Below are 12,903 nucleotides of genomic sequence, written 5' to 3'. Positions count from 1 at the left end.
ACTATTGAAGAGTGTGTAATTGGAATGGAATTAACGTTCCATTATGGAGTGTACATCTAACAGAGCAACTTTGTTTGTCATAGATGTCCCAGTTATTCATTGTCATTTCGCTGTGGGAACAAGGAACAACAGTTTTATTTCTTGGCCTTTACTACAGGAATTATCATGTGAGAACTATTCCTCATGTTTTGTTTGCATACATTTATTATTTTGACCATTCATCCACTGCAGGTCAGACAGAACAATGGGCATTGTTTCCTATTGGAACCTGTTCTGACGGGACACCGAGGAGCATTCCTCTGAGATGTTGTATTTGTCAGACTGGTAATTCTATGAGCCATGCTGTGTGTGAGTGGGGCTCCACCCAGAGAATCACAGTGAAAAGCATCATCTGAACAAACAGATCGCCCTAGGCTATTTTGCATCCTGAGTGGTTTCAGTGGGTTGATGTCATTTGGGAAGGTGAATGTGGTAGAGATTTGAAGTCACTCACTTCCCTTGCCCTCTGCTGCAGCTGCATGCAACTTTGCATGTGGTTTCTGACACCCCCATCTAATGTCAGGGTGGGGACGTGTGGATGGGAGGCATTTTTTTTTATGTAATAGTAGGCCTATTCCTGTTTGACTTGAATATGGACAGATTTGATTCTAGTAGAATTCTCCCAAATGCTTTCTTTTCTGACAATACAGTAAAATGATTCTGAACAGTTGTAGGGTCGTTCCACCTCCAAAAACACAAGAAAGAGGATTTTGACACCCATCTCAGATTGTTCTGAAATTGTTTTTTGTTGTTGTTAGAAACAGATAAGATTAGCAGTACTTCCACATTATTTTGTTGAAATGTAATTTGATCTCTAAGAAACTAATTTCACCAAATTGGCTTTTTTAATTTATGGGATTCATATAATATTCAATACATATAATAGCTAACATTTGATTTGGACTATACTTATTTTCTAACTATGACTTAGAATCCAAAGAAATGGACAAAGTCCCACACCAATCCCACCCCAACAAAAAGTATATAGTGTCAGTTTGTCTGTGTCTGACAAGTAGTATGGAGCTGAGGGTCGGAGTATTGTTTCTTCATCCAATGTAATTTATTCTTTGATTTATTTTTCTCCTGTTCAGAGAAATTAGTCATTGAAGTTTTTAGGTTTATGTCCCATCCAACTTCCAGATATTGCCAGGTTTTTTGGCCCCCCTCCCTCAATGTAAAGGAATAAACAGTCTATGGACAACTCAATGATGTTACTTATAGATTATAGGGGGGTTCTCATCAGACACAGAACTGATGCTATATCCATGTGCGGCTTTTTACCATTTCTTTGAATTCCTCATATCTTACTCATTGTTAGAAAAAAGTTTGGGGCAAATCGGTTGTTAGGTTCTATAATGATTGCATATTATATGTATGAATCATACAAATTAAATCGGCCAATTTGGGTGCAATCAGGTAGCTTCATTTCTCAGAGATCTATTTATAATTCAGCAAAATAATGTTGCCGGAGTGCTTTTCTGTTTCTAACAACAACAAAAAAAACAATAATAAAAAAAATTGAGATGGTGGGTGACATGGCTTGCTGAAATGACCCTCTAGTCGGTTTTCCTGAGCACCTCTTGCCTACATCTGAGAGAAAGAGGTGAAGCGAGAGGTTTATATTTTTGTATGTAGGTCAATGAGAGCGTGTTGAATTTGGTCAACACTAATTTGCTACGTGAGGCTTATTTGATAAAAAATAATTTTCATAGTGGTCAGGTTGTTACGAATGCTCTGATATAAGTGGACACGTGGCATTTTGTCAACTTAAAAAACCCAGACTTTGTATCAGAGTTTTGCCTGTTGTCATAGAGGTAGATGGAGGACTCATGGATATAACCCATTTTCATATGGACATTGCCATTGAGGGCTTCCACCATTTTAAAGTAGTCAACTGGGTGGGGATTCCTATGATTTGGGAGCAGTCAGCCAATGAATATGAACATGTACTGCTTTATAATCCTCAATGGTGCTGCCCATGCTGTCACAGACACTATAATAGCACAGATACAAAGATGAGTCCTCTATCTATCTCCATGGCCTGTTCTTTACACAAATCTGCCCTCTCATTGGCTAGAGTGATCCCACCTGATCTCGCCTCCTTCCGCCTGCCTTCCATCTTTGAGGACATTGTTAGAGCGGTCACTCGAATATCTTGTCAATATAATAGAAAAACTTTGACTACATAAAAGTGCAACTCACACTTATTGCTGACAACCATTTCAATTAAGGACACCTTGAGCTGTTTGATATATAGGAGTAATAGCATTGGGCTGAATGTTAGCTTACAGGGCCATGTTTTAGACTTTTAGGCTTATGGAAAGTATTTATGATGTTATGGTAATGGCAGAGAACCAGACTTCAGGTTCTATAGTTTCCTGAGTATTAGTAATATAGCTTACCAACAGATCTTATTTTCTAGGTGGCCTCTCCAATATTTGTATTTGCACAAATAAACAAATAACTTGACATCCTGCAATGGGTCTCATGTAATAACTAAGAAAGTGTTAAACAAATCAAAATATATTTTATATTCTTCCAAGTAGCCACCCTTTGCCTTGATGACAGCTTTGCACACGCTTGGCATTCTCTCAACCAGCTTCAACTGGAATGCTTTTCCAACAGTCTTGATGGATTTCCCACACTTTTCCTTCACTCTGCGGTCCAACTCATCCCAAACCATCTCAATTGGGTTGAAGTCGGGTGATTGTGGAGGCAAGGTCATCTGTTGCAGCACTCCATCATTCTTCATGGTCAAATAGCCCTTACACAGCCTGGAGGTGTGTTGGGTTATTGTCCTGTTGAAAAACAAATGATAGTCCCACTAAGCGCAAACCAGATGGGATGGCGTATCGCTGCAGAATGCTGTGGTATCTATGCTGATTAAGTGTACCTTGAATTCTAAATAAATCACAGACAAATCAGTGTCACCAGCAAAGCACCCCCAAACCATCACACCTCATCCTCCATGCTTCACGGTGGGAACTACACATACAGAGATCATCCGTTCACCTACTCTCACAAAGACACGGTGGTTGGAACCAAAAATCTCAAATTTGGACTCATCAAACCAAAGGACAGATTTAAACTGGTCTAATGTCCATTGCTCGTGTTTTTCTTGGTCCACGCAAGTCCCTTCTTATTAGTGTCCTTTTTAGTAGTGGTTTCTTTGCAGCAATTCAACCATGAAGGCCTGATTCACGCAGTCTCCTCTGAACAGTTGATGTAGAGATGTCTGTTACTTGGACTCTATGAAGCATTTTTGTTCTGCAATTTTTGAGGCTGGTAGCTCTAATGAACTTAACCTCTGCAGCAATGGTAACTCTGGGTCTTCCTTTCCTGTGGCGGTCCTCATGAGAGCCAGTTTCATCAACACTTTTTGGTTCCACATTGACTGACCTTCATGTATTTTAGGTAATGATGGGCTGTCATTTCTCTTTGCTTATTTGAGCTGTTCTTGCCATAATATGGACTTTTTTGGGGGTAGAAAAGCCATCTTCTGTAAACCACCCCTACCTTGTCACCGCACAACTGATTGGCTCAAATGCATTAGGAAGGAAGGAAATTTCACAAATGAACTTTTAACAAGGCACACATGTCAATTGAAATGCATTCCAGGTGACCTACACCATCAAGCTAGTTGAGAGAATGAAAATTGTGCCAATCTGTCATCAAGGCAAAGGGTGGCTGCTTTGAAGAATCTCAAATATAAAATATATTTTGATTTAACACTTTCTTTTGGTTACTACATAGTTCCATATGTGTTATTTATAGTTTTGATGTCTTCACTATTATTATACATTGTAACAAATACATTAAATGAGTAGGGGTGTCAACTTTTTACTGGTACTGTATATACTGAACAAAAATATAAATGCAACAATGTCAATGATTTTTACTGTTCATATAAGGAAATCAGTCAAATGAAATAAATGCTGTAGGCCCTAATCTATGTATTTCCTCGACTCACCTGTACACCCTCACATTGACTCGGTACCGGTACCCCTTGTAAACTCAGCATAAAAAGAAAAGTCCTCACTGTCAACTGCGTTTATACATGTGTAAATATTTGTATGAACATAACAAGATTCAACAACTGAGACAAACTGAACAAGTTCCGCAGACATGTGACTAACAAATGTAATAACGTGTCTCTGAACAAAGGTGGGGTCAAAAAGTAACAGTCAGTATCTGGTGTGGCCACCAGCTGCATTAAGTACTGCAGTGCATATCCTCCTCATGGACTGCACCAGATTTGACAGTTCTTGTTGTGAGATGTTGCCACACTCTTTAACCAAGATACCTGCAAGTTTCCGGAAATTTCGGGGGGGAATCGTCCTTGCCCTCACCCACTGATCCAACAGGTCCCAGACGTGCTCAATGGGATTGAGATCCGGGCTCTTCGCTGGCCGTGGCAGAACATTGACATTGCAGGAAATCACGCACAGAACGAGCAGTATGGCTGTTGACATTGCCATGCTGGAGGGTCATGTCAGGATGAGCCTGCAGAAAAGGTACCACATGAGGGAGGAGGATGTCTTCTGTAAAGCACAGCGTTGAGATTGCCTGCAATGATGACAACCTCAATCCAATGATGCTGTGACACACTGCCCCAGACCATGACAGACCCTCCACCTCCAAATTGATCCCACTCCAGAGTACAGGACTCGGTGTAACGCTCATTCCTTCGACGATAAATGCGAATCAGACCATCACCCCTGCTGAGACAAAACTGTGACTTAGCTGTGAAGAGCACTTTTTGCCAGTCCTGTCTGCTCCAGCAACGGTGGGTTTGTGCTAGAGGTCGGCCGATACCGATTTATTGGAGGACCAAAAAAGCTGATGACAATTACAACAATACTGAATGAACACTTATTTTAACTTAATATAATACATCATAAATCAATTTAGCCTCAAGTAAATAATGAAACATGTTCAATTTGGTTTAAATAATGCAAAAACAAAGTGTTGGAGAAGAAAGTAAAAGTGCAATATGTGCTATGTAAGAAAGCTAACGTTTCAGTTCCTTGCTCAGAACATGAGAACATATGAAAGCTGGTGGTTCCTTTTAACATGAGTCTTCCATATTCCCAGGTAAGAAGTTTTAGGTTGTAGTTATTATTATAGGAATATTTCCTTCTATACCATTTGTATTTCATTAACCTTTGACTATTGGATGTTCTTATAGGCACTTTAGTATTGCCAGTGTAACAGTATAGCTCTCCTCGCTCCTCCCTGGGCTCGAACCAGCAACACAACGACAACAGCCACCATCGAAGCAGCGTTACCCATGCAGAGCAAGGGGGACACCTACTAGAAGGCTCAAAGCTAGTGACGTTTGCAACGCTGTTAGCACCCGCTAACTAGCTAGCCATTTCACTTCGGTTACACCAGCCTCATCTCGGGAGTTGATAGGCTTGAAGTCATAAACAGCGCAATGCTTGACGCACAACGAAAAGCTGCTGGCAAAACGCATGAAAGTGCTGTTTGAATGAATGTTTACGCGCCTTCTTCTGCCTACCACCACTCAGTCAGATACTTAGATACTTGTATGCTCAGTCAGATTATATGCAACGCAGGACACGCTAGATAATATCTAGTAATATCATCAACCATGTGCAGTTAACTAGTGATTATGATTGTTTTTTATAAGATAAGTTTAATGCTAGCTAGCAACCAGGCCTAGCCAATCATAATGAGTTTTTCACCTCAAAGGGGCTTTATTGCAGACAGAAATACTCCTCTGTTTCATTAGCTGTCCGGATGGCTGATTGCAGGTGAAGAAGCCAGATGTGGAGGTTCTGGGCTGGTCACATAGGGTCTGCAGTTGTGAGGCTGGTTGAAAGTACTGCCAAATTCTCTAAAATGTTGGAGGCGGTTTATGGTATAGAAATTAACATTAAATTCTCTGGCGACATCACTGGTGGACATTCCTGTAGCTAGCATACCAATTGCATGCTCCCTCAACTTGAGACATCTGTGGCATTGTGGTTTGTGACACAACTGAACATTTCAGAGTTGCCTTTAATTGTCCCCAGCACAAGGTGCACCTGTGTAATGATCATGCTGTATAATCAGCTTCTTGATATGCCACACCTGTCAGGTGGCTGGACTATATTGGCAAATGAGAAATGCTCACTAACCTGGATGTAAACATATTTGTACACACAATTTGAGCGAAATAAGCTTTTTCTGCATTTGGAAAATATCTGGGATCTTTTATTTAATTTCATGAAACATCAGACCAACTCTTTACATGTTGCATTAATAATTTTGTTCAGTATATACTGTATGGCTGCAAATATTGAGACATCTTAATAATGCACTAAATCGCAGATGTGGTACATCATTGCTCCCATGTTATTACACATCATTAAATACATTGAGAGAAAAAATACAGAAATAAATATAGCCTACAACTAGGAAAATAGAACTCAATTGAGTCAATCAAGTGTATTTATAAAGCCCTTTTACATCAGCAGATGTGACAAAGTGTTATACAGAAACCCAGCCTAAAACCCCAAACAATAAGCATTGCAGATGTAGAAGCACAGTGGCTAAAAAACTCCCTAGGAAGAAACCTAGAAAGGAACCAGGCTCGATGGGTGGCCGATCCTCTTCTGGCTGTGCCAGATGGAGATTATAAGAGTACATGGCCATTAAGGCCAGATTGTTCTTCATGATGTTCATAGATGACCAGCAGGGTTGTAGATGGTCCTAGGAGTAAATGACAATTGGCTTTTTGAGAGAGCAGATGTGGAAACAGCAGGTCCGGTATAATGTAGCACTTCTGGTGAACAGGTCAGGGTTTATTAGCCGCAGGCAGAACAGTTTAAACTGGAGCATCAGCATAACCAGGTGGACTGGCGACAGCGAGGAGTCATCAGGCCAGGTAGTCCTGAGGCATGGTCTTAGGGCTCAGCTCCTCCGGTAGGGGAGGGAGAGAGAATTATTTTATTTATTTATTTCACCTTTTATTTAACCAGGTAGGCAAGTTGAGAACAAGTTCTCATTTACAATTGCGACCTGGCCATGATAAAGCAAAGCAGTTCGACACATACAACGACACAGAGTTACACATGGAGTAAAACAAACATACAGTCAATAATACAGTATAAACAAGTCTGTATACGATGTGAGCAAATGAGGTGAGATAAGGGAGGTAAAGGCAAAAAAGGCCATGGTGGCAAAGTCAATACAATATAGCAAGTAAAAACTGGAATGGTAGATTTGCAGTGGAAGAATGTGCAAAGTAGAAATAAAAATAATGGGGTGCAAAGGAGCAAAAAAAAAAAATTAAATACAGTAGGGAAAGAGGTAGTTGTTTGGGCTAAATTATAGGTGGGCTATGTACAGGTGCAGTGATCTGTGAGCTGCTCTGACAGTTGGTGCTTAAAGCTAGTGAGGGAGATAAGTGTTCCAGTTTCAGAGATTTTTGTAGTTCGTTCCAGTCATTGGCAGCAGAGAACTGGAAGGAGAGGCGGACAAAGAAAGAATTGGTTTTGGGGGTGACTAGCGAGATATACCTGCTGGAGCGTGTGCTTCAGGTGGGAGATGCTATGGTGACCAGCGAGCGGGGACTTTACCAAGCAGGGTCTTGTAGATGACATGGAGCCAGTGGGTTTGGCGACGAGTATGAAGCGAGGGCCAGCCAACGAGAGCGTACAGGTCGCAATGGTGGGTAGTATATGGGGCTTTGGTGACAAAACGGATTGCACTGTGATAGACTGCATCCAATTTGTTGAGTAGGGTATTGGAGGCTATTTTGTAAATGACATCGCCAAAGTCGAGGATTGGTAGGATGGTCAGTTTTACAAGGGTATGTTTGGCAGCATGAGTGAAGGATGCTTTGTTGCGAAATAGGAAACCATTTCTAGATTTAACTTTGGATTGGAGATATTTGATATGGGTCTGGAAGTTTACAGTCTAACCAGACACCTAAGTATTTGTAGTTGTCCATGTATTCTAAGTCAGAGCCGTCCAAAGTAGTGATGTTGGACAGGCGGGCAGGTGCAGGTAGCGATCGGTTGAAGAGCATGCATTTAGTTTTACTTGTATTTAAGAGCAATTGGAGGCCACGGAAGGAGAGTTGTATGGCATTGAAGCTTGCCTGGAGGGTTGTTAACACAGTGTCCAAAAAAGGGCCAGAAGTATACAGAATGGTGTCGTCTGCTTAGAGGTGGATCAGAGACTCACCAGCAGCAAGAGCGACCTCATTGATGTATACAGAGAAGAGAGTCGGTCCAAGAATTGAACCCTGTGGCACCCCCATAGAGACTGGCAGAGGTCCAGACAGCAGACCCTCCGATTTGACACACTGAACTCTATCAGAGAAGTAGTTGGTGAACCAGGCGAGGCAATCATTTGAGGAACCAAGGCTGTCGAGTCTGCCGATGAGGATGTGGTGATTGACCGAGTCGAAAGTCTTGGCCAGATCAATGAATACGGCTGCACAGTAATGTTTCTTATCGATGGCGGTTAAGATATCGTTTAGGACCTTGAGCGTGGCTGAGGTGCACCCATGACCAGCTCTGAAACCAGATTGCATAGCAGAGAAGGTATGGTGAGATTCGAAATGGTCGGTAATCTGATTGTTGACTTGGCTTTCGAAGACCTTAGAAAGGCATGATAGGATAGATATAGGTCTGTAGCAGTTTGGGTCAAGAGTGTGTCCCCCCCCCTTTGAAGAGGGGGATGACCGCAGCTGCTTTCTAATCTTTGGGAATCTCAGACGACACGAAAGAGAGGTTGAACAGGCTAGTGATAGGGGTGGCAACAATTTTGGCAGATAATTTTAGAAAGAAAGGGTCCAGATTGTCTAGCCCGGCTGATTTGTAGGGGTCCAGGTTTTGCAGCTCTTTCAGAACATCAGCTGACTGGATTTGGGAGAAGGAGAAATGGGGAAGGCTTGGGCGAGTTGCTGTGGGGGGTGCAGTGCTGTTGACCGGGGTAGGAGTAGCCAGGTGAAAAGCATGGCCAGCCGTAGAAAAATGCTTATTGAAATTCTCAATTATGGTGGATTTATCAGTGGTGACAGTGTTTCCTATCTTCAGTGCAGTGGGCAGCTGGGAGGAGGTGTTCTTATTCTCCATGGACTTTACAGTGTCCAGAACGTTTTTGAGTTAGTGTTGCAGGAAGCAAATTTCTGCTTGAAAAAGCTAGCCTTGGCTTTTCTAACTGCCTGTGTATAATGGTTTCTAGCTTCCCTGAACAGCTGCATATCACGGGGGCTGTTCGATGCTAATGCAGAACGCCATAGGATGTTTTTGTGTTGGTTAACGGCAGTCAGGTCTGGGGAGAACCAAGGGCTATATCTGTTCCTGGTTCTAAATTTCTTGAATGGGGCATGTTTATTTAAGATGGTTAGGAAGGCATTTAAAAAAAATATCTAGGCATCCTCTACTGACGGGATGAGATCAATAGTATAGTATAGTAGGACAGAACTCTGCAGGCTATCTTTGCAGTAGATTGCAACACCGCCCCCTTTGGCAGTTCTATCTTGTCTGAATAGGTTGTAGTTTGGGATTAAAATTTCAGAATTTTGGGTGGTCTTCCTAAGCCAGGATTCAGACACAGCTAGAACATCCGGGTTGGCAGTGTGCTAAAAGCAGTGAATAGAACAAACTTAGGGAGGAGGCTTCTAATGTTAACATGCATGAAACCATGGCTATTACGGTTACAGAAGTCGAAGAGAGCGCCTGGGGAATAGGAGTAGATGTATATATATGTGTGTGTGTGTGTGTGTATATATATATATATGTATATATATATATATATACATACATACACACACACACACACACACACACACACACACACACACACACACACACACACAACTTTTTTCATATACCTTTTTATATATATTTTTTTTAATTTTCCATAAACTCATCTTCAAAACACTCTCCTGCAACCCACCTCACCAATTTATATTTATAAAAAAAGTATTATTTACCTCATCTGTAATCCTCCAAGAAGCTAGCCAGAAGCTTATATATATATATATGAGGACAAAAGACGTCTGAACTGCTATGCCATCTTGGAATGAATGAATTAGAGGGAGCATACTTCAATTCAGACAGGACAACAGATAAGTCAGGAGAATATAACAGACTGACCCTAGCCCACCGGCACAGGGGCACTATTGCAGCATAGATACTGGAGGCTGAGACAGGGGTGGGTCAGGGGACACTGTGGCCCCATCCCTTGTACAGGGTCAACCAGGCAGGATATAACCCCACCCACTCTGCCAAAGTACAGCCCCCACACCCCTAGAGGGATATCTTCAGACTACCCTGACACCAGGCTGAGTATAGCCCACGAAGACCTCCCCCACCGCAGAAGCCCGAGGGGGTGCAAAACCAGACAGGAAGATCACGTCTGACTCAAGTGACACACCCCTCCTAGGTATGACATGGAAGAGCACTAGTAAGCCCCTGTAATCGGGTCAGAGGCAGAGAATCCCAGTGGAGCCGGCCGGGCAGAGACCGCATGGGCAGTTCTTTGCGCCAGTGCCTTGCCATTCACCTTCGCACCCCTGGGCCAGACTCCACTCAATCATAAGATATACGGAAGAGATGAGTCTTCAGTAAAGACTTAAAGGTCGACTGAGTCTGCTTCTTTCACGTGGATAGGCAGACCATTCCATGACAATTGAGTTCTATAGGAGAAAGCCCTGCCTCCAGCTGTTTGCTTAGAAATTCTAGGCACAATAAGGAGGCCTGCGTCTTGTGACCATAGCGTACTTATAGATATGTACGGCAGGACCAAACGAAGCGATCGGTAGGAGCAAGCCCATGTAATGCTTAGAATGTAAGTTCGAAGTAATACCTTGAAATGAGCCCTAGCCTTAACAGGAAGCCAGTGTACAGAAGCAAGCACTGGAGTAATATGATCAAATTGTTTGGTTCTAGTCAAGATTCTAGCAGCCGTGTTTAGCTCTAAGTTTATTTAGTGCTTTATCTGGGTAGCCGGAGAATAGAGCATTGCAGTAGTCTAATCTAGAAGTGACAAAAACAGGGATTTCTGCATAATTTTTGTACAAAACTTTTACAAAGATGGGGGGGAGCTGTCCTTGAAATATTCTTCATATGTTCGTCAAAAGAGAGATCATTGTCAAGAGTAACGCCGAAGTCCTTCTGTTTTATTTTAGACGACTGTACATCCATCAATATTAATTGTCAGATCCAACAGCAGATCTTTGTTTTTTGGGACCTAGAACTAGCATCTCTGTTTTGTCTGAGTTTAAAAGTAAATGATTTGCAGCCATCCACTTACGTATGTCTGTTTCAGAGGCTTCCGGGGTAAACAATTTTAGGGCTTCAACATCTTTCATCGAAATGTACAGCTGTGTGTCGTCCGCATAGCAGTGAAAGTTGATGTTTTCCGAATGACATCACTGAGGTAGAATAAATAGTGAAAACAATATGGGTCTTAAAACGGAATCCTGATTTGTCAGAGGACAAACCATCCACGGAGACAAACAGATATCTTTCAGACAGATAAGATCTAAACCAGGCAAGAACTTGTCCGTGTAGACCAGTTAGGGTTTCCAATCTCTCCAAAAGAATGTGGTGATCGATAGTGCTCCTTGACCTTAGTGCTGCTTTTGACACTAAGGTCTAAAACCAGACTGAAGCGTTTAGTATACGTTAGTTGTCTTCAGGAAGGCAGTGAGTTTCTGCGCAACCGCTTTTACATATTTTTTTTTGATGAATGGGAGAATCTATATAGGCCAATAAGTAAAAAAAAAAAAATCCTGGTCAAAGTTGTGCTTTTTCGAGAGGCTTTATTTCTGCCACTTTTAGTGAATTTCGTACACATCCGGTGGATAGGGAGCCATTTATTATGTTCAACATATGAGGGCCAAGCACAGGAAGTAGCTCTTTCAGTAGTTTAATTGGAATAGGGTCCAGTATGCAGCTTGACGGTTTAGAGGCCTCTACTATTTTCATGAATGTGTCAAGAGATACAGGTTTAAAAAACTTGAGTATCTCCATTGATCCTAGGTCCTGACAGACTCCGGACAACTGAACTTTGGAGAAATATGCAGATTCAAAGAGGAGTCCGTAATTTGCTTTCAATATTTTTTAAATATAGGCTCAGCCTATACTATAGGATATTTATATTTGAATGCAGTCATCTCAAGCATCTTTTATCCTTCGCTTGTTTGTAACAATTGCAAATACTTTGGCAACTATGTGCATTGCATTTGAATGGTATTCAGACCCCTTCACTTTTCCTCATTTTGTTATGTTACAGCCTCATTCTAAATTGAATTAATTATTGTCCTTATCAGTCTACACACAATAGTCCATAATGACAAAGCAAAAACATGTTTTTGTTGAAATTTCTGCAAATGTACACTGCTCAAAAAAATTAAGGGAGCATGAAAATAACACATCCTAGATCTGAATGAATGAAATATTCTTATTAAATACTTTTTTCTTTAAATAGTTGAATGTGCTGACAACAAAATCACACAAAAATTATCAATGGAAATCAAATTTATCAACCCATGGAGGTCTGGATTTGGAGTCACACTCAATTAAAGTGGAAAACCACACTACAGGCTGATCCAACTTTGATGTAATGTCCTTTAAACAAGTCAAAATGAGGCTCAGTAGTGTGTGTGGCCTCCACGTGCCTGTATGACCTCCCTACAACGCCTGGGCATGCTCCTGATGAGGTGGCGGATGGTCTCCTGAGGGATCTCCTCCCAGACCCCGACTAAAGCATCCGCCAACTCCTGGACAGTCTGTGGTGCAACGTGGCGTTGGTGGATGGAGCGAGACATGATGTCCCAGATGGGCTCAATTGGATTCAGGTCTGGGGAACGGGCGGGCCAGTCCATAACATCAATGC

General features: G+C 41.9%; 1 protein-coding gene across 1 annotated transcript in view; it reads left to right on the top strand.

Annotated features, from left to right (window-relative positions):
* LOC135523995 (unconventional myosin-Id) overlaps positions 1–12,903 on the top strand; it is a 124,292-nt gene that overhangs the window by 981 nt on the left and 110,408 nt on the right. The gene's annotated exons all lie outside the window — the stretch shown is intronic.

This window comes from Oncorhynchus masou, chromosome 31 (genome assembly GCF_036934945.1).
Source record: "Oncorhynchus masou masou isolate Uvic2021 chromosome 31, UVic_Omas_1.1, whole genome shotgun sequence".
Taxonomy (NCBI): Eukaryota; Metazoa; Chordata; class Actinopteri; order Salmoniformes; family Salmonidae; genus Oncorhynchus; species Oncorhynchus masou.
The sequence above is the reverse complement of the archived record's forward strand: the minus strand, read 5'-3'. Positions and strand labels throughout refer to the sequence as shown.